A 23,250-nucleotide genomic window follows, 5' to 3' on the forward strand; every position below is an offset into this window, starting at 1 on the left:
CTCCAGCTATAAAACAGGATCAGGATGGTCATTATTCAAGTTCTGAGCTTGAAACGGGAAGAAAGGTGAGAAATTGTCAAATTTTGACTATATTTGACCACCTGTCAATTTTAATGCATCTCCCTATAACATGACCCAGCTGTAAATTGAGTGGTCGTATTGATTTCATTTTTTGTTTGCTTGTAGGCCGCTGTCACCCACATTCAATGACCTAGAAATTTTGGCACTGCTGTGAATACTTTAGTCGCAAAGTGAAGATTCACGGCGACAAGCCCCAAACTTGGAGATAGGTTATTTTCAGCTTTCGGCAGCCCTGGGCGAGTTGTTTAGAAAAATGTGGCGTTTTTCTTGGTGCACCTCCCTATTTCCAGGTATAAAACAGGATCAGGATGGTCATTATTCAGGTGCTGAGCTTGAAACGGGAATAAAGGTGAGAAATTGTCAAATTTTGACCATATTTGACCACCTGTCCATTTTAATGCATCTCTCTATAACATGACCCAGCTGTAATGTGAGTGGTCGTATTGATTTCATTTATTGTTTGCTTGTAGGCCGCTGTCACCCACATTGAATGGCCTAGAAATTTTGGCACTGCTGTGAATACTTTAGTCGCAAAGTGAAGATTCACGGCGACAAGCCCCAAACTTGGAGATAGGTTATTTTCAGCTTTCAGCAGCCCTGGGCGAGTTGTTTAGAGAAATGTGGCTTTTTTCTAGGTGCACCTCCCTATCTCCAGCTATAAAACAGGATCAGGATGGTCATTATTCAAGTTCTGAGCTTGAAACGGGAAGAAAGGTGAGAAATTGTCAAATTTTGACTATATTTGACCACCTGTCAATTTTAATGCATCTCCCTATAACATGACCCAGCTGTAAATTGAGTGGTCGTATTGATTTCATTTTTTGTTTGCTTGTAGGCCGCTGTCACCCACATTCAATGACCTAGAAATTTTGGCACTGCTGTGAATACTTTAGTCGCAAAGTGAAGATTCACGGCGACAAGCCCCAAACTTGGAGATAGGTTATTTTCAGCTTTCGGCAGCCCTGGGCGAGTTGTTTAGAAAAATGTGGCGTTTTTCTTGGTGCACCTCCCTATTTCCAGGTATAAAACAGGATCAGGATGGTCATTATTCAGGTGCTGAGCTTGAAACGGGAATAAAGGTGAGAAATTGTCAAATTTTGACCATATTTGACCACCTGTCCATTTTAATGCATCTCTCTATAACATGACCCAGCTGTAATGTGAGTGGTCGTATTGATTTCATTTATTGTTTGCTTGTAGGCCGCTGTCACCCACATTGAATGGCCTAGAAATTTTGGCACTGCTGTGAATACTTTAGTCGCAAAGTGAAGATTCACGGCGACAAGCCCCAAACTTGGAGATAGGTTATTTTCAGCTTTCAGCAGCCCTGGGCGAGTTGTTTAGAGAAATGTGGCTTTTTTCTAGGTGCACCTCCCTATCTCCAGCTATAAAACAGGATCAGGATGGTCATTATTCAAGTTCTGAGCTTGAAACGGGAAGAAAGGTGAGAAATTGTCAAATTTTGACTATATTTGACCACCTGTCAATTTTAATGCATCTCCCTATAACATGACCCAGCTGTAAATTGAGTGGTCGTATTGATTTCATTTTTTGTTTGCTTGTAGGCCGCTAGCACCCACATTCAATGACCTAGAAATTTTGGCACTGCTGTGAATACTTTAGTCGCAAAGTGAAGATTCACGGCGACAAGCCCCAAACTTGGAGATAGGTTATTTTCAGCTTTCGGCAGCCCTGGGCGAGTTGTTTAGAAAAATGTGGCTTTTTCCTTGGTGCACCTCCCTTTTTCCAGGTATAAAACAGGATCAGGATGGTCATTATTCAGGTGCTGAGCTTGAAACGGGAATAAAGGTGAGAAATTGTCAAATTTTGACCATATTTGACCACCTGTCCATTTTAATGCATCTCTCTATAACATGACCCAGCTGTAATGTGAGTGGTCGTATTGATTTCATTTATTGTTTGCTTGTAGGCCGCTGTCACCCACATTGAATGGCCTAGAAATTTTGGCACTGCTGTGAATACTTTATTCGCAAAGTGAAGATTCACGGCGACAAGCCCCAAACTTGGAGATAGGTTATTTTCAGCTTTCAGCAGCCCTGGGCGAGTTGTTTAGAGAAATGTGGTTTTTTTCTAGGTGCACCTCCCTATCTCCAGCTATAAAACAGGATCAGGATGGTCATTATTCAAGTTCTGAGCTTGAAACGGGAAGAAAGGTGAGAAATTGTCAAATTTTGACTATATTTGACCACCTGTCCATTTTAATGCATCTCCCTATAACATGACCCAGCTGTAATGTGAGTGGTCGTATTGATTTCATTTTTTGTTTGCTTGTAGGCCGCTGGCACCCACATTCAATGACCTAGAAATTTGTGCACAGCTGTGAATACTTTAGTCGCAAAGTGAAGATTCACGGCGACAAGCCTCAAACTTGGAGATATGTTATTTTCAGCTTTCAGCAGCCCTGGGCGAGTTGTTTAGAGAAATGTGGCTTTTTTCTTGGTGCACCTCCCTATGTCGAGCTATAAAACAGGATCAGAATGGTCAATATTCAAGTTCTGAGCTTGAAACGGGAAGAAAGGTGAGAAATTGTCAAATTTTGACCATATTTGACCACCTGTCAATTTTAATGCATCTCTCTATAACATGACCCAGCTGTAATGTGAGTGGTCGTATTGATTTCATTTTTTGTTTGCTTGTAGGCCGCTGGAACCCACAATCAAGGACCTAGAAACTTTGGCACTGCTGTGAATACTTTAGTCGCAAAGTGAAGATTCACGGCCCCAAACTTGGAGATAGGGTTTTTTCAGCTTTCAGCAGCCCTGGGCGAGTTGTTTAGAGAAATGTGTTTTTTTTCTAGGTGCACCTCCCTATCTCCAGCTATAAAACAGGATCAGGATGGTCATTATTCAAGTTCTGAGCTTGAAACGGGAAGAAAGGTGAGAAATTGTCAAATTTTGACTATATTTGACCACCTGTCAATTTTAATGCATCTCCCTCTAACATGACCCAGCTGTAAATTGAGTGGTCGTATTGATTTCATTTTTTGTTTGCTTGTAGGCCGCTGTCACCCACATTCAATGACCTAGAAATTTTGGCACTGCTGTGAATACTTTAGTCGCAAAGTGAAGATTCACGGCGACAAGCCCCAAACTTGGAGATAGGTTATTTTCAGCTTTCGGCAGCCCTGGGCGAGTTGTTTAGAAAAATGTGGCTTTTTTCTTGGTGCACCTCCCTATTTCCAGGTATAAAACAGGATCAGGATGGTCATTATTCAGGTGCTGAGCTTGAAACGGGAATAAAGGTGAGAAATTGTCAAATTTTGACCATATTTGACCACCTGTCCATTTTAATGCATCTCTCTATAACATGACCCAGCTGTAATGTGAGTGGTCGTATTGATTTCATTTATTGTTTGCTTGTAGGCCGCTGTCACCCACATTGAATGGCCTAGAAATTTTGGCACTGCTGTGAATACTTTAGTCGCAAAGTGAAGATTCACGGCGACAAGCCCCAAACTTGGAGATAGGTTATTTTCAGCTTTCAGCAGCCCTGGGCGAGTTGTTGAGAGAAATGTGGCTTTTTTCTTGGTGCACCTCCCTATGTCCAGCTATAAAACAGGATCAGGATGGTCATTATTTATGTTCTGAGCTTCAAACGGGAAGAAAGGTGAGAAATTGTCAAATTTTGACCATATTTGACCACCTGTCCATTTTAATGCATCTCCCTATAACATGACCCAGCTGTAATGTGAGTGGTCGTATTGATTTCATTTTTTGTTTGCTTGTAGGCCGCTGGCATCCACATTCAATGACCTAGAAATTTTGGCACAGCTGTGAATACTTTAGTCGCAAAGTGAAGATTCACGGCGACAAGCCTCAAACTTGGAGATAGGTTATTTTCAGCTTTCAGCAGCCCTGGGCGAGTTGTTTAGAGAAATGTGGCTTTTTTCTTGGTGCACCTCCCTATGTCGAGCTATACAACAGGATCAGGATGGTCATTATTCAAGTTCTGAGCTTGAAACGGGAAGAAAGGTGAGAAATTGTCAAATTTTGACCATATTTGACCACCTGTCAATTTTAATGCATCTCTCTATAACATGACCCAGCTGTAATGTGAGTGGTCGTATTGATTTCATTTTTTGTTCGCTTGTAGGCCGCTGGCACCCACAATCAAGGACCTAGAAACTTTGGCACTGCTGTGAATACTTTAGTCGCAAAGTGAAGATTCACCGCCCCAAACTTGGAGATAGGGTTTTTTCAGCTTTCAGCAGCCCTGGCGGAGTTGTTTAGAGAAATGTGGCTTTTTTCTTGGTGCACCTCCCTATGTCCAGCTATAAAACAGGATCAGGATGGTCATTATTCAGATGCTGAGCTTGAAACGGGAAGAAAGGTGAGAAATTGTCAAATTTTGACCATATTTGACCACCTGTCAATTTTAATGAATCTCTCTATAACATGACCCAGCTGTAATGTGAGTGGTCGTGTTGATTTCATTTTTTGTTTGCTTGTAGGCCGCTCGCACCCACATTCAAGGACCTAGAAAATTTGGCACTGCTGTGAATACTTTAGTCGCAAAGTGAAGATTCACGGCGACAAGCCCCAAACTTGGAGATAGGGTTTTTTCAGCTTTCAGCAGCCCTGGGCGAGTTGTTTCGAGAAATGTGGCTTTTTTTTCTAGGTGCACCTCCCTATGTCCAGCTATAAAACAGGATCAGGCTGGTCATTATTCAAGGTCTGAGCTTAAGGGGGCACATCACCCAAAAATTTCATATGGCATTCAATTGACCGTAACTTTGGTGTTTCTCAGTGGATTTGAGTGAAATTTTGACCACACACTCCTGCCACTATGCTGGCCCTCAGGACATGATTTACAAGTTCTTGCGTCTCACTGACAGGCTTTCCAGGCCGGAAAAACTCAAATTTCCGGCATAGTGCTACGGTGTGCGAGCCACCCAGGAGCCAAACAAATGCATTTACATTTTTTTCACATTTTCGTGCCCATTCTGTCCGTGCGCGGGACCCAAACCTAAAACAAGTCCAGAAGCAGCCATGGGTGGTGGGGTAGGGCCCCTCAACGTGGCCCTGGAATCTGTCACAACGGAACGAGTGGGCGTTCTTTCACGGACTCCCACAGACCCAAGGCAATTTTTGAATTTTTTTAGGTTTGGCACGTGCTACGAGGTCGTACCTTTGATACAACATCCAGTGCTGGGACCTCCACAGCAAGCCATTTCCACAGCGCTGCAAACCAAATCCAGGATGCCCTCAGAAACCGGCAAAGACTGCCACTCACGTTTCACTACTGCCTAGTACTGAATCCTACCTGACTTCTTGACACGACTCAAACTTGCCAAAGTCACTAAATCAACGTCAACTACAATAATCAAGCCACATATCTGCAACGTCACGAGGGTGCTGGCAAAAGTCCTGCTGCACGGCGGCGGGCTTCGCCCGCCGCCGTGCAGCCCAATACGTGGTTTTTTAACGTGATTTTTTGGACTTTTTTGGACTTGGGGCAAAATTCTGCACACTTTCGCGTGTTTCCATAATACGACAAGTTGCGCACGGTCTGCTCACATTCAAATACAGTGCTGCCAACAAATGACAGCATGCAACAAAAAAATCTTTCCTTGCAAGGACACATATTCGGCCATAACTCTTGAACGGCTGGTCAGATAGGGACACAGTTTTCAGAGAATTTGCAGCTATTCATGCTCTTTCAACTGACGTAGCACTCAATATGAATTTACAAATTCGATTTTTCAGCGAATTTTTGGGTGATGTGCCCCCTTAAAGCGAGAAGAAAGGTGAAAAATTGTCAAATTTTGACCATATTTGACCACCTGTCAATTTGAATGCATCTCTCTATAACATGACCCAGCTGTAATGTGAGTGGTCGTATTGATTTGATTTTTGGTTTGCTTGTAGGCCGCTGGCACCCACATTCAATGGCTTAGAAATTTTGGCACTGCTGTGAATACTTTAGTCGCAAAGTGAAGATTCACGGCGACAAGCCCCAAACTTGGAGCAAGGTTATTTTCAGCTTTCAGCAGCCCGGGGCGAGTTGTTTAGAGAAATGTGGCTTTTTTTCTTGGTGCACCTCCCTATGTCCAGCTATAAAACAGGATCAGAATGGTCATTAATTATGTTCTGAGCTTTAAACGGGAAGAAATGTGAGAAATTGTCAAATTTTGACCATGTTTGACCACCTGTCAATTTTAATGCATCTCCCTATAACATGACCCAGCTGTAAATTGAGTGGTCATATTAATTTCATTTTTTGTTTGCTTGTAGGCCGCCGGCACCCACATTCAATGACGTAGAAATTTTGGCACTGCTGTGAATACTTTAGTCGCAAAGTGAAGATTCACGGCGACAAGCCCCAAACTTGGAGGTAGGTTATTTCAGCTTTCAGCAGCCCTGGGCGAGTTTTTTTAGAGCAATGCGGCTTTTTTTCTGGGTGCACCTCCCTATGTCCAGCTATAAAATAGGATCAGGATGGTAAATATTCAAGTTCTGAGCTTCAAGCGGGAAGAAAGGTGAGAATTTGTCAAATTTTGACCATATTTCAGCACCTGTCAATTTTAATGCATCTGTCTATAACATGACCCAGCTGTAATGTGAGTGATCACATTGATTTCATTTTTTGTTTGCTAGTAGGCCGCTGTCACCCACATTCAATGGCCTAGAAATTTTGGCACTGCTGTGAATACTTTAGTCGCAAAGTGAAGATTCACGGCGACAAGCCCCAAACTTGGAGATAGGCTATTTTCAGCTTTCAGCAGCCCTGGGCGAGTTGTTTAGAGAAATGTGGCTTTTTTCTTGGTGCACCTCCCTATGTCCAGCTATCAAATAGGATCAGGATGGTAGGTATTCAAGTTCTGAGCTTCAAACAGGAATAAAGGTGAGAAATTGTCAAATTTTGACCATATTTGACCACCTGTCAATTTTAATGCATCTCTCTATAACATGACCCAGCTGTAATGTTAGTGGTCATACTGATTTCATTTTTTGTCTGCTTGTAGGCCGCTGACACCCACAATAAATGACTTAGAAACTTTGGCACTGCTGTGAATACTTTAGTCGCAAAGTGAAGATTCATGGCGACAAGCCCCAAACTTGGAGATAGGTTCTTTTCAGCTTGCAGCAGCCCTGGACGATTTGTTTACAGAAATGTGGCTTTTTTTCTTGGCGCACCTCCCTATGTCCACCTATAAAACAGGATCAGGATGGTCATTATTCAGGTGCTGAGCTTCAACCGGAAAGAAATGTGAGTAATTGCCGAATTTTTTCCATATTTGACCACCTGTCAATTTTGATGCACCTCTCTATAACATGACCCAGCTGTAATGTGAGTGGTCGTATTGATTTCATTTCATGTTTGCTTGTAGGCCGCGGACACCCACATTCAAAGACCCGGAAACTTTGGCACTGCTGTGAATACTTTAGTCGCAAATTGAAGATTCACGGCGACAAGACCCAAACTTGGAGTTATTTTCAGATTTCAGCAGCCCTGGCGGAGTTGTTTAGAGAAATATTGCTTTTTTCTTGGCGCACCTCCGTATGTCCAGCTATAAAATAGGATCAGGATGGTAAATATTCAAGTTCTGAGCTTCAAACGGGAAGAAAGGTTAGAAATTGTCAAATTTTGACCATATTTGACCACCTGTCAATTTTAATGCACCTCTTTACAACATGACCCAGCTGTAATGTGAGTGGTAATATTGATTTCATTTTTTGTGTGCTTGTAGGTCGCTGACACCCACGAGAAATTTCGGCACTGGTGTGAATACTTTAGTCCCAAATGGAAGATTCACGGCGACAAAACGCAAACTTGGACATAGGTTATTTTCAACTTTCAGCAGCCCTGGCGGAGTTGTTAAGAGAAATGTGGCTTTTTTCTTAGTGTGCCTCCCTATGTCTAGCTATAAAACAGGATCAGGATGGTTATTATTCAGGTGCTGAGCTTCAAACGGGAAGAAAGGTGAGAAATTGTCAAATTTTGTCCATATTTGACCACCTGTCAATTTTAATGCACGTCTTTATAACATGACCCAGCTGTAATGTGAGTGGTCATATTGATTTCATTTTTTGTTTGCTTGTAGGTTTCTGATACCCACATTCAATGACCCAGAAACTTCGGCACTGCTGTGAATACTTTAGTTGCAAAGGGAAGATTCACGGCGACAAGCCGCAAACTTGGATATATGTTATTTTCAGCTTTCAGCAGCCCTGGCGCAGTTGTTTAGAGAAATGTGGCTTTTCTCTTGGTGTACCTCCCTACGTGCAGCTATAAAACAGGATCATGATGGTCATTATTCAGGTGCTGAGCTTGAAACGGGAAGAAAGGTGAGACATTGTCAAATTTTGACCATATTTGACCACCTGTCAATTTTAATGCACCTCTCTATAACATGACCCAGCTGTAATGTGAGTGGTCGTATCGATTTCATTTTTTGCTTGGTTCTAGACCGCTGACACCCACATTCAATGACCTAGAAACTTTGGCACTGCTGTGAATACTTTATTCGCAAAGTGAAGATTCAAGGCGACAAGCCGCAAACTTGAATGTAGGTTATTTTCAGCTTTCAGCAGCCCGGGGCGAGTTGTTTAGAGAAATGTGGCTTTTTTCATGATGCACCTCCCTATGTCCAGCTATAAAACAGAATCAGGATGGTCAATATTCAGGTGCTGAGCTACAAACAGGAAGAAGGGTGAGAAATTGTCCAATTTTGTCCATATTTGACCACATGTCAATTTTAGTTCACCTCTCTATAACATGACCCAGCTGTAATGTGAGTGGTCCTATTGATTTCATTTTTTGTTTGCTTGTAGGCCCCTGCCACCTACATTCAAAGACCCAGAAACTTTGGCACAGTTGTGAATACTTTAGTCGCAAAGTGAAAATTCACGGCAACAAGACTCAAATTTGGAGTTAGGTTATTTTCAGCTTTCAGCAGCCCTGGCAGAGTTGTTTAGAGAAATGTGGCTTTTTTCTTGGTGCACCTCCCTATGTCCAGCTATAAAACAGGATCAGGATGGTTATTATTCAGGTGCTGAGCTTCAAACGGGAAGAAAGGTGAGAAATTGTCAAATTTTGTCCATATTTGATGACCTGTCAATTTTAATGCACGTCTTTATAACATGACCCAGCTGTAATGTGAGTGGTCGTATTGATGTCATTTTTTGTTTCCTTGTAGGTCGCTGATACCCACATTCAATGACCTAGAAACTACGGCACTGCTGTGAATACGTTAGTTGCAAAGGGAAGATTCACGGCGACAAGCCGCAAACTTGGACATAGGTTATTTTCAGCTTTCAGCAGCCCTGGCGGAGTTGTTTACAGAAATGTGGCTTTTTTCTTGCTGTACCTCCCTATGTGCAGCTATTAAACAGGATCATGATGGTCATTATTCAGGTGCTGAGCTTGAAACGGGAAGAAAGGTGAGAAATTGTCAAATTTTGACCATATTTGACCACCTGTCAATTTTAATGCACCTCTCTATAACATGACCCAGCTGTATTGTGAGGAGTCGTATTGATTTAATTTTTTGCTTGCTTCTAGACCGCTGGCACCCACATTCAATGACCTGGAAACTTTGGCACTGCTGTGAATACTTTATTCGCAAAGTGAAGATTCACGGCGACAAGCCGCAAAGTTGAATGTAGGTTATTTTCAGCTTTCAGCAGCCCTGGGCGAGTTGTTTAGAGAAATGTGGCTTTTTTCATGACGCACCTCCATACGTCCAGCTAAAAAACAGGATCAGGATGGTCATTATTCAGGTGCTGAGCTACAAACGAGAAGAAAGGTGAGAAATTGTCCAATTTTGTCCATATTTGACCACCTGTCAATTTTAGTTCACCTCTCTATAACATGACCCAGCTGTAATGTGGGTGGTCGTATTGATTTCATTTTTTGTTTTCTTGAAGGCCGCTGCCACCCATATTCAAAGACCCAGAAACTTTGGCACAGCTGTGAATACTTTAGTCGCAAAGTGAAAATTCACGGCAACAAGACTCAAATTTTGAGTTAGGTTATTTTCAGCTTTCAGCAGCCCTGGGCGAGTTGTTTAGTTAAATGTGGCTTTTTTCTTGGTGCACCTCCCTATGTCCACCTATAAAACAGGATCAGGATGGTCACTATTCAGGTGCTAAGCTTCAAACGGGACGAAAGGTGAGAAATTGTCAAATTTCGGGCATATTTGACCACCTGTCAATTTTTATGCATCTTTCTATAACATGACCCAGCTGTAATGTGAGTGGTCGTATTGATTTCATTTTTTATTTGCTTGCAGGTCACTGGCACCCACATTCAATGACCTTAAACTTTGGGCACTGCTGTGAATACTTTAGTCGCAAAGTGAAGGTTCACGGCGACAAGCCCCAAACTTGGAGATAGGTTATTTTCAGCTTTCAGCAGCTCTGGGCGAGTTGTTTAGAGAAATGTGTCTTTTTTCTTGGTGCACCTCCCTATGTCCAGGTATAAAACAGGATCAGGATGGTCATTATTCAGGTGCTGAGCTTGAAACGGGAATAAAGGTGAGAAATTGTCAAATTTTGACCATATTTGACCACCTGTCCATTTTAATGCATCTCTCTATAACATGACCCAGCTGTAATGTGAGTGGTCGTATTGATTTCATTTTTTGTTTTCTTGTAGGCCGCTGTCACCCACATTAAATGGCCTAGAAATTTGTGCCCTGCTGTGAATACTTTAGTCGCAAAGTGAAGATTCACGGCGACAAGCCCCAAACTTGGAGATAGGTTATTTTCAGCTTTCAGCAGCCCTGGGCGAGTTGTTTAGAAAAATGTGGCTTTTTGTCTTGGTCCACCTCCCTATGTCCAGCTATAAAACAGGATCAGGATGGTCATTATTTATGTTCTGAGCTTCAAACGGGAAGAAAGGTGAGAAATTGTCAAATTTTGACCATATTTGACCACCTGTCCATTTTAATGCATCTCCCTATAACATGACCCAGCTGTAATGTGAGTGGTCGTATTGATTTCATTTTTTGTTTGCTTGTAGGCCGCTTGCACCCACATTCAATGACCTAGAAATTTTGGCACAGCTGTGAATACTTTAGTCGCAAAGTGAAGATTCACGGCGACAAGCCTCAAACTTGGAGATAGGTTATTTTCAGCTTTCAGGAGCCCTGGGCGAGTTGTTTAGAGAAATGTGGCTTTTTTCTTGGTGCACCTCCCTATGTCGAGCTATACAACAGGATCAGGATGGTCAATATTTAAGTTCTGAGCTTGAAACGGGAAGAAAGGTGAGAAATTGTCAAATTTTGACCATATTTGACCACCTGTCAATTTTAATGCATCTCTCTATAACATGACCCAGCTGTAATGTGAGTGGTCGTATTGATTTCATTTTTTGTTTGCTTGTAGGCCGCTGGCACCCACAATCAAGGACCTAGAAACTTTGGCACTGCTGTGAATACTTTAGTCGCAAAGTGAAAATTCACGGCGACAAGCCCCAAACTTGGAGATAGGGTTTTTTCAGCTTTCAGCAGCCCTGGGCGAGTTGTTTAGAGAAATGTGGCTTTTTTCTAGGTGCACCTCCCTATCTTCAGCTATAAAACAGGATCAGGATGGTCATTATTCAAGTTCTGAGCTTGAAACGGGAAGAAAGGTGAGAAATTGTCAAATTTTGACTATATTTGACCACCTGTCAATTTTAATGCATCTCCCTATAACATGACCCAGCTGTAAATTGAGTGGTCGTATTGATTTCATTTTTTGTTTGCTTGTAGGCCGCTAGCACCCACATTCAATGACCTAGAAATTTTGGCACTGCTGGGAATACTTTAGTCGCAAAGTGAAGATTCACGGCGACAAGCCCCAAACTTGGAGATAGGTTATTTTCAGCTTTCAGCAGCCCTGGGCGAGTTGTTTAGAGAAATGTGGCTTTTGTCTTGGTGCACCTCCCTATGTCCAGCTATAAAACAGGATCAGGATGGTCATTATTTATGTTCTGAGCTTCAAACGGGAAGAAAGGTGAGAAATTGTCAAATTTTGACCATATTTGACCACCTGTCCATTTTAATGCATCTCCCTATAACATGACCCAGCTGTAATGTGAGTGGTCGTCTTGATTTCATTTTTTGTTTGCTTGTAGGCCGCTGGCACCCACATTCAATGACCGAGAAATTTTGGCACAGCTGTGAATACTTTAGTCGCAAAGTGAAGATTCACGGCGACAAGCCTCAAACTTGGAGATAGGTTATTTTCAGCTTTGAGCAGCCCTGGGCGAGTTGTTTAGAGAAATGTGGCTTTTTTCTTGGTGCACCTCCCAATGTCGAGCTATACAACAGGATCAGGATGGTCAATATTTAAGTTCTGAGCTTGAAACGGGAAGAAAGGTGAGAAATTGTCAAATTTTGACCATATTTGACCACCTGTCAATTTTAATGCATCTCTCTATAACATGACCCAGCTGTAATGTGAGTGGTCGTATTGATTTCATTTTTTGTTTGCTTGTAGGCCGCTGGCACCCACAATCAAGGACCTAGAAACTTTGGCACTGCTGTGAATACTTTAGTCGCAAAGTGAAGATTCACGGCCCCAAACTTGGAGATAGGGTTTTTTCAGCTTTCAGCAGCCCTGGGCGAGTTGTTTAGAGAAATGTGTTTTTTTCTAGGTGCTAGGTGCATCTCCCTATCTCCAGCTATAAAACAGGATCAGGATGGTCATTATTCAAGTTCTGAGCTTGAAACGGGAAGAAAGGTGAGAAATTGTCAAATTTTGACTATATTTGACCACCTGTCAATTTTAATGCATCTCCCTCTAACATGACCCAGCTGTAAATTGAGTGGTCGTATTGATTTCATTTTTTGTTTGCTTGTAGGCCGCTGTCACCCACATTCAATGACCTAGAAATTTTGGCACTGCTGTGAATACTTTAGTCGCAAAGTGAAGATTCACGGCGACAAGCCCCAAACTTGGAGATAGGTTATTTTCAGCTTTCGGCAGCCCTGGGCGAGTTGTTTAGAAAAATGTGGCTTTTTTCTTGGTGCACCTCCCTATTTCCAGGTATAATACAGGATCAGGATGGTCATTATTCAGGTGCTGAGCTTGAAACGGGAATAAAGGTGAGAAATTGTCAAATTTTGACCATATTTGACCACCTGTCCATTTTAATGCATCTCCCTATAACATGACCCAGCTGTAATGTGAGTGGTCGTATTGATTTCATTTTTTGTTTGCTTGTAGGCCGCTGTCACCCACATTGAATGGCCTAGAAATTTTGGCACTGCTGTGAATACTTTAGTCGCAAAGTGAAGATTCACGGCGACAAGCCCCAAACTTGGAGATAGGTTATTTTCAGCTTTCAGCAGCCCTGGGCGAGTTGTTTAGAGAAATATGGCTTTTTTCTAGGTGCACCTCCCTATCTCCAGCTATAAAACAGGATCAGGATGGTCATTATTCAAGTTCTGAGCTTGAAACGGGAAGAAAGGTGAGAAATTGTCAAATTTTGACTATATTTGACCACCTGTCAATTTTAATGCATCTCCCTATAACATGACCCAGCTGTAAATTGAGTGGTCGTATTGATTTCATTTTTTGTTTGCTTGTAGGCCGCTAGCACCCACATTCAATGACCTAGAAATTTTGGCACTGCTGTGAATACTTTAGTCGCAAAGTGAAGATTCACGGCGACAAGCCCCAAACTTGGAGATAGGTTATTTTCAGCTTTCGGCAGCCCTGGGCGAGTTGTTTAGAAAAATGTGGCTTTTTCCTTGGTGCACCTCCCTATTTCCAGGTATAAAACAGGATCAGGATGGTCATTATTCAGGTGCTGAGCTTGAAACGGGAATAAAGGTGAGAAATTGTCAAATTTTGACCATATTTGACCACCTGTCCATTTTAATGCATCTCTCTATAACATGACCCAGCTGTAATGTGAGTGGTCGTATTGATTTCATTTATTGTTTGCTTGTAGGCCCCTGTCACCCACATTGAATGGCCTAGAAATTTTGGCACTGCTGTGAATACTTTATTCGCAAAGTGAAGATTCACGGCGACAAGCCCCAAACTTGGAGATAGGTTATTTTCAGCTTTCAGCAGCCCTGGGCGAGTTGTTTAGAGAAATGTGGTTTTTTTCTAGGTGCACCTCCCTATCTCCAGCTATAAAACAGGATCAGGATGGTCATTATTCAAGTTCTGAGCTTGAAACGGGAAGAAAGGTGAGAAATTGTCAAATTTTGACTATATTTGACCACCTGTCAATTTTAATGCATCTCCCTATAACATGACCCAGCTGTAAATTGAGTGGTCGTATTGATTTCATTTTTTGTTTGCTTGTAGGCCGCTAGCACCCACATTCAATGACCTAGAAATTTTGGCACTGCTGTGAATACTTTAGTCGCAAAGTGAAGATTCACGGCGACAAGCCCCAAACTTGGAGATAGGTTATTTTCAGCTTTCGGCAGCCCTGGGCGAGTTGTTTAGAAAAATGTGGCCTTTTCCTTGGTGCACCTCCCTATTTCCAGGTATAAAACAGGATCAGGATGGTCATTATTCAGGTGCTGAGCTTGAAACGGGAATAAAGGTGAGAAATTGACCATATTTGACCACCTGTCCATTTTAATGCATCTCTCTATAACATGACCCAGCTGTAATGTGGGTGGTCGTATTGATTTCATATTTTGTTTGCTTGTAGGCCGCTGGCACCCACATTCAATGACCTAGAAATTTTGGCACAGCTGTGAATACTTTAGTCGCAAAGTGAAGATTCACGGCGACAAGCCTCAAACTTGGAGATAGGTTATTTTCAGCTTTGAGCAGCCCTGGGCGAGTTGTTTAGAGAAATGTGGCTTTTTTCTTGGTGCACCTCCCTATGTCGAGCTATACAACAGGATCAGGATGGTCAATATTTAAGTTCTGAGCTTGAAACGGGAAGAAAGGTGAGAAATTGTCAAATTTTGACCATATTTGACCACCTGTCCATTTTAATGCATCTCTCTATAACATGACCCAGCTGTAATGTGAGTGGTCGTATTGATTTCATTTTTTGTTTGCTTGTAGGCCGCTGGCACCCACAATCAAGGACCTAGAAACTTTGGCACTGCTGTGAATACTTTAGTCGCAAAGTGAAGATTCACGAAGACAAGCCCCAAACTTGGAGATAGGGTTTTTTCAGCTTTCAGCAGCCCTGGGCGAGTTGTTTAGAGAAATGTGGCTTTTTTTCTTGGTGCACCTCCCTATCTCCAGCTATAAAACAGGATCAGGATGGTCATTATTCAAGTTCTGAGCTTGAAACGGGAAGAAAGGTGAGAAATTGTCAAATTTTGACCATATTTGACCACCTGTCCATTTTAATGCATCTCCCTATAACATGACCCAGCTGTAATGTGAGTGGTCGTATTGATTTCATTTTTTGTTTGCTTGTAGGCCGCTGGCACCCACATTCAATGACCTAGAAAGTTGTGCACAGCTGTGAATACTTTAGTCGCAAAGTGAAGATTCACGGCGACAAGCCTCAAACTTGGAGATATGTTATTTTCAGCTTTCAGCAGCCCTGGGCGAGTTGTTTAGAGAAATGTGGCTTTTTTCTTGGTGCACCTCCCTATGTCGAGCTATAAAACAGGATCAGAATGGTCAATATTCAAGTTCTGAGCTTGAAACGGGAAGAAAGGTGAGAAATTGTCAAATTTTGACCATATTTGACCACCTGTCAATTTTAATGCATCTCTCTATAACATGACCCAGCTGTAATGTGAGTGGTCGTATTGATTTCATTTTTTGTTTGCTTGTAGGCCGCTGGCACCCACAATCAAGGACCTAGAAACTTTGGCACTGCTGTGAATACTTTAGTCGCAAAGTGAAGATTCACGGCCCCAAACTTGGAGATAGGGTTTTTTCAGCTTTCAGCAGCCCTGGGCGAGTTGTTTAGAGAAATGTGTTTTTTTTCTAGGTGCACCTCCCTATCTCCAGCTATAAAACAGGATCAGGATGGTCATTATTCAAGTTCTGAGCTTGAAACGGGAAGAAAGGTGAGAAATTGTCAAATTTTGACTATATTTGACCACCTGTCAATTTTAATGCATCTCCCTATAACATGACCCAGCTGTAAATTGAGTGGTCGTATTGATTTCATTTTTTGTTTGCTTGTAGGCCGCTGTCACCCACATTCAATGACCTAGAAATTTTGGCACTGCTGTGAATACTTTAGTCGCAAAGTGAAGATTCACGGCGACAAGCCCCAAACTTGGAGATAGGTTATTTTCAGCTTTCGGCAGCCCTGGGCGAGTTGTTGAGAAAAATGTGGCTTTTTTCTTGGTGCACCTCCCTATTTCCAGGTATAAAACAGGATCAGGACGGTCATTATTCAGGTGCTGAGCTTGAAACGGGAATAAAGGTGAGAAATTGTCAAATTTTGACCATATTTGACCACCTGTCCATTTTAATGCATCTCTCTATAACATGACCCAGCTGTAATGTGAGTGGTCGTATTGATTTCATTTATTGTTTGCTTGTAGGCCGCTGTCACCCACATTGAATGGCCTAGAAATTTTGGCACTGCTGTGAATACTTTAGTCGCAAAGTGAAGATTCACGGCGACAAGCCCCAAACTTGGAGATAGGTTATTTTCAGCTTTCAGCAGCCCTGGGCGAGTTGTTTAGAGAAATGTGGTTTTTTTCTAGGTGCACCTCCCTATCTCCAGCTATAAAACAGGATCAGGATGGTCATTATTCAAGTTCTGAGCTTGAAACGGGAAGAAAGGTGAGAAATTGTCAAATTTTGACCATATTTGACCACCTGTCAATTTTAATGCATCTCCCTATAACATGACCCAGCTGTAATGTGAGTGGTCGTATTGATTTCATTTTTTGTTTGCTTGTAGGCCGCTGGCACCCACATTCAATGACCTAGAAATTTGTGCACAGCTGTGAATACTTTAGTCGCAAAGTGAAGATTCACGGCGACAAGCCTCAAACTTGGAGATATGTTATTTTCAGCTTTCAGCAGCCCTGGGCGAGTTGTTTAGAGAAATGTGGCTTTTTTCTTGGTGCACCTCCCTATGTCGAGCTATACAACAGGATCAGGATGGTCAATATTCAAGTTCTGAGCTTGAAACGGGAAGAAAGGTGAGAAATTGTCAAATTTTGACCATATTTGACCACCTGTCAATTTTAATGCATCTCTCTATAACATGACCCAGCTGTAATGTGAGTGGTCGTATTGATTTCATTTTTTGTTTGCTTGTAGGCCGCTGGCACCCACAACCAAGGACCTAGAAACTTTGGCACTGCTGTGAATACTTTAGTCGCAAAGTGAAGATTCACGGCCCCAAACTTGGAGATAGGGTTTTTTCAGCTTTCAGCAGCCCTGGGCGAGTTGTTTAGAGAAATGTGGTTTTTTTCTAGGTGCACCTCCCTATCTCCAGCTATAAAACAGGATCAGGATGGTCATTATTCAAGTTCTGAGCTTGAAACGGGAAGAAAGGTGAGAAATTGTCAAATTTTGACTATATTTGACCACCTGTCAATTTTAATGCATCTCCCTATAACATGACCCAGCTGTAAATTGAGTGGTCGTATTGATTTCATTTTTTGTTTGCTTGTAGGCCGCTGTCACCCACATTCAATGACCTAGAAATTTTGGCACTGCTGTGAATACTTTAGTCGCAAAGTGAAGATTCACGGCGACAAGCCCCAAACTTGGAGATAGGTTATTTTCAGCTTTCGGCAGCCCTGGGCGAGTTGTTTAGAAAAATGTGGCTTTTTTCTTGGTGCACCTCCCTATTTCCAGGTATAAAACAGGATCAGGATGGTCATTATTCAGGTGCTGAGCTTGAAACGGGAATAAAGGTGAGAAATTGTCAAATTTTGACCATATTTGACCACCTGTCCATTTTAATGCATCTCTCTATAACATGACCCAGCTGTAATGTGAGTGGTCGTATTGATTTCATTTATTGTTTGCTTGTAGGCCGCTTTCACCCACATTGAATGGCCTACAAATTTTGGCACTGCTGTGAATACTTTAGTCGCAAAGTGAAGATTCACGGCGACAAGCCCCAAACTTGGAGATAGGTTATTTTCAGCTTTCAGCAGCCCTGGGCGAGTTGTTTAGAGAAATGTGGCTTTTTTCTTGGTGCACCTCCCTATGTCCAGCTATAAAACAGGATCAGGATGGTCATTATTTATGTTCTGAGCTTCAAACGGGAAGAAAGGTGAGAAATTGTCAAATTTTGACCATATTTGACCACCTGTCCATTTTAATGCATCTCCCTATAACATGACCCAGCTGTAATGTGAGTGGTCGTATTGATTTCATTTATTGTTTGCTTGTAGGCCGCTGGCACCCACATTCAATGACCTAGAAATTTGTGCACAGCTGTGAATACTTTAGTCGCAAAGTGAAGATTCACGGCGACAAGCCTCAAACTTGGAGATAGGTTATTTTCAGCTTTCAGCAGCCCTGGGCGAGTTGTTTAGAGAAATGTGGCTTTTTTCTTGGTGCACCTCCCTATGTCGAGCTATAAAACAGGATCAGAATGGTCAATATTCAAGTTCTGAGCTTGAAACGGGAAGAAAGGTGAGAAATTGTCAAATTTTGACCATATTTGACCACCTGTCCATTTTAATGCATCTCCCTATAACATGACCCAGCTGTAATGTGAGTGGTCGTATTGATTTCATTTTTTGTTTGCTTGTAGGCCGCTGGCACCCACAATCAAGGACCTAGAAACTTTGGCACTGCTGTGAATACTTTAGTCGCAAAGTGAAGATTCACGGCCCCAAACTTGGAGATAGGGTTTTTTCAGCTTTCAGCAGCCCTGGGCGAGTTGTTTAGAGAAATGTGGTTTTTTTCTAGGTGCACCTCCCTATCTCCAGCTATAAAACAGGATCAGGATGGTCATTATTCAAGTTCTGAGCTTGAAACGGGAAGAAAGGTGAGAAATTGTCAAATTTTGACTATATTTGACCACCTGTCAATTTTAATGCATCTCCCTATAACATGACCCAGCTGTAAATTGAGTGGTGGTATTGATTTCATTTTTTGTTTGCCTGTAGGCCGCTGTCACCCACATTCAATGACCTAGAAATTTTGGCACTGCTGTGAATACTTTAGTCGCAAAGTGAAGATTCACGGCGACAAGCCCCAAACTTGGAGATAGGTTATTTTCAGCTTTCGGCAGCCCTGGGCGAGTTGTTTAGAAAAATGTGGCGTTTTTCTTGGTGCACCTCCCTATTTCCAGGTATAAAACAGGATCAGGATGGTCATTATTCAGGTGCTGAGCTTGAAACGGGAATAAAGGTGAGAAATTGTCAAATTTTGACCATATTTGACCACCTGTCCATTTTAATGCATCTCTCTATAACATGACCCAGCTGTAATGTGAGTGGTCGTATTGATTTCATTTATTGTTTGCTTGTAGGCCGCTGTCACCCACATTGAATGGCCTAGAAATTTTGGCACTGCTGTGAATACTTTAGTCGCAAAGTGAAGATTCACGGCGACAAGCCCCAAACTTGGAGATAGGTTATTTTCAGCTTTCAGCAGCCCTGGGCGAGTTGTTTAGAGAAATGTGGCTTTTTTCTTGGTGCACCTCCCTATCTCCAGCTATAAAACAGGATCAGGATGGTCATTATTTATGTTCTGAGCTTCAAACGGGAAGAAAGGTGAGAAATTGTCAAATTTTGACCATATTTGACCACCTGTCCATTTTAATGCATCTCCCTATAACATGACCCAGCTGTAATGTGAGTGGTCGTATTGATTTCATTTTTTGTTTGCTTGTAGGCCGCTGGCACCCACATTCAATGACCTAGAAATTTTGGCACAGCTGTGAATACATTAGTCGCAAAGTGAAGATTCACGGCGACAAGCCTCAAACTTGGAGGTAGGTTATTTTCAGCTTTCAGCAGCCCTGGGCGAGTTGTTTAGAGAAATGTGGCTTTTTTCTTGGTGCACCTCCCTATGTCGAGCTATACAACAGGATCAGGATGGTCAATATTCAAGTTCTGAGCTTGAAACGGGAAGAAAGGTGAGAAATTGCCAAATTTTGACCATATTTGACCACCTGTCAATTTTAATGCATCTCTCTATAACATGACCCAGCTGTAATGTGAGTGGTCGTATTGATTTCATTTTTTGTTTGCTTGTAGGCCGCTGGCACCCACAATCAAGGACCTAGAAACTTTGGCACTGCTGTGAATACTTTAGTCGCAAAGTGAAGATTCACGGCCCCAAACTTGGAGATAGGGTTTTTTCAGCTTTCAGCAGCCCTGGGCGAGTTGTTTAGAGAAATGTGGTTTTTTTCTAGGTGCACCTCCCTATCTCCAGCTATAAAACAGGATCAGGATGGTCATTATTCAAGTTCTGAGCTTGAAACGGGAAGAAAGGTGAGAAATTGTCAAATTTTGACTATATTATTTTGACCACCTGTCAATTTTAATGCATCTCCCTATAACATGACCCAGCTGTAAATTGAGTGGTCGTATTGATTTCATTTTTTGTTTGCTTGTAGGCCGCTAGCACCCACATTCAATGACCTAGAAATTTTGGCACTGCTGTGAATACTTTAGTCGCAAAGTGAAGATTCACGGCGACAAGCCCCAAACTTGGAGATAGGTTATTTTCAGCTTTCGGCAGCCCTGGGCGAGTTGTTTAGAAAAATGTGGCTTTTTTCTTGGTGCACCTCCCTATTTCCAGGTATAAAACAGGATCAGGATGGTCATTATTCAGGTGCTGAGCTTGAAACGGGAAGAAAGGTGAGAAATTGTCAAATTTTGACCATATTTGACCACCTGTCCATTTTAATGCATCTCCCTATAACATGACCCAGCTGTAATATGAGTGGTCGTATTGATTTCATTTTTTGTTTGCTTGTAGGCCGCTGGCACCCACATTCAATGACCTAGAAATTTTGGCACAGCTGTGAATACTTTAGTCGCAAAGTGAAGATTCACGGCGACAAGCCTCAAACTTGGAGATAGGTTATTTTCAGCTTTCAGCAGCCCTGGGCGAGTTGTTTAGAGAAATGTGGCTTTTTTCTTGGTGCACCTCCCTATGTCGAGCTATACAACAGGATCAGGATGGTCAATATTCAAGTTCTGAGCTTGAAACGGGAAGAAAGGTGAGAAATTGTCAAATTTTGACCATATTTGACCACCTGTCAATTTTAATGCATCTCTCTATAACATGACCCAGCTGTAATGTGAGTGGTCGTATTGATTTCATTTTTTGTTTGCTTGTAGGCCGCTGGCACCCACAATCAAGGACCTTGAAACTTTGGCACTGCTGTGAATACTTTAGTCGCAAAGTGAAGATTCACGGCCCCAAACTTGGAGATAGGGTTTTTTCAGCTTTCAGCAGCCCTGGGCGAGTTGTTTAGAGAAATGTAGTTTTTTTCTAGGTGCACCTCCCTATCTCCAGCTATAAAACAGGATCAGGATGGTCATTATTCAAGTTCTGAGCTTCAAACGGGAAGAAAGGTGAGAAATTGTCAAATTTTGACAATATTTCACCACCTGTCGATTTTAATGCATCTCTCTATAACATGACCCAGCTGTAATGTGAGTGGTCGTATTGATTTCATTTTTTGTTTGCTTGTAGGCCGCTGTCACCCACATTCAATGACCTAGAAATTTTGGCACTGCTGTGAATACTTTAGTCGCAAAGTGAAGATTCACGGCGACAAGCCCCAAACTTGGAGATAGGTTATTTTCAGCTTTCGGCAGCCCTGGGCGAGTTGTTTAGAAAAATGTGGCGTTTTTCTTGGTGCACCTCCCTATTTCCAGGTATAAAACAGGATCAGGATGGTCATTATTCAGGTGCTGAGCTTGAAACGGGAATAAAGGTGAGAAATTGTCAAATTTTGACCATATTTGACCACCTGTCCATTTTAATGCATCTCTCTATAACATGACCCAGCTGTAATGTGAGTGGTCGTATTGATTTCATTTATTGTTTGCTTGTAGGCCGCTGTCACCCACATTGAATGGCCTAGAAATTTTGGCACTGCTGTGAATACTTTAGTCGCAAAGCGAAGATTCACGGCGACAAGCCCCAAACTTGGAGATAGGTTATTTTCAGCTTTCAGCAGCCCTGGGCGAGTTGTTTAGAGAAATGTGGCTTTTTCTTGGTGCACCTCCCTATGTCCAGCTATAAAACAGGATCAGGATGGTCATTATTTATGTTCTGAGCTTCAAACGGGAAGAAAGGTGAGAAATTGTCAAATTTTGACCATATTTGACCACCTGTCCATTTTAATGCATCTCCCTATAACATGACCCAGCTGTAATGTGAGTGGTCGTATTGATTTCATTTTTTGTTTGCTTGTAGGCCGCTGGCACTCACATTCAATGACCTAGAAATTTTGGCACAGCTGTGAATACTTTAGTCGCAAAGTGAAGATTCACGGCGACAAGCCTCAAACTTGGACATAGGTTATTTTCAGCTTTCAGCAGCCCAGGGCGAGTTGTTTAGAGAAATGTGGCTTTTTTCTTGGTGCACCTCCCTATGTCCAGCTATAAAACAGGATCAGGATGGTCATTATTTATGTTCTGAGCTTCAAACGGGAAGAAAGGTGAGAAATTGTCAAATTTTGACCATATTTGACCACCTGTCAATTTTAATGCATCTCCCTATAACATGACCCAGCTGTAATGTGAGTGGTCGTATTGATTTCATTTTTTGTTTGCTTGTAGGCCGCTGGCACCCACATTCAATGACCTAGAAATTTTGGCACAGCTGTGAATACTTTAGTCGCAAAGTGAAGATTCACGGCGACAAGCCTCAAACTTGGAGATAGGTTATTTTCAGCTTTCAGCAGCCCTGGGCGAGTTGTTTAGAGAAATGTGGCTTTTTTCTTGGTGCACCTCCCTATGTCGAGCTATACAACAGGATCAGGATGGTCAATATTCAAGTTCTGAGCTTGAAACGGGAAGAAAGGTGAGAAATTGTCAAATTTTGACCATATTTGACCACCTGTCAATTTTAATGCATCTCTCTATAACATGACCCAGCTGTAATGTGAGTGGTCGTATTGATTTCATTTTTTGTTTGCTTGTAGGCCGCTGGCACCCACAATCAAGGACCTAGAAACTTTGGCACTGCTGTGAATACTTTAGTCGCAAAGTGAAGATTCACGGCCCCAAACTTGGAGATAGGGTTTTTTCAGCTTTCAGCAGCCCTGGGCGAGTTGTTTAGAGAAATGTAGTTTTTTTCTAGGTGCACCTCCCTATCTCCAGCT

This window comes from Sycon ciliatum, chromosome 3, assembly GCF_964019385.1.
Source record: "Sycon ciliatum chromosome 3, ocSycCili1.1, whole genome shotgun sequence".
In the NCBI taxonomy this organism is placed as follows: domain Eukaryota; kingdom Metazoa; phylum Porifera; class Calcarea; order Leucosolenida; family Sycettidae; genus Sycon; species Sycon ciliatum.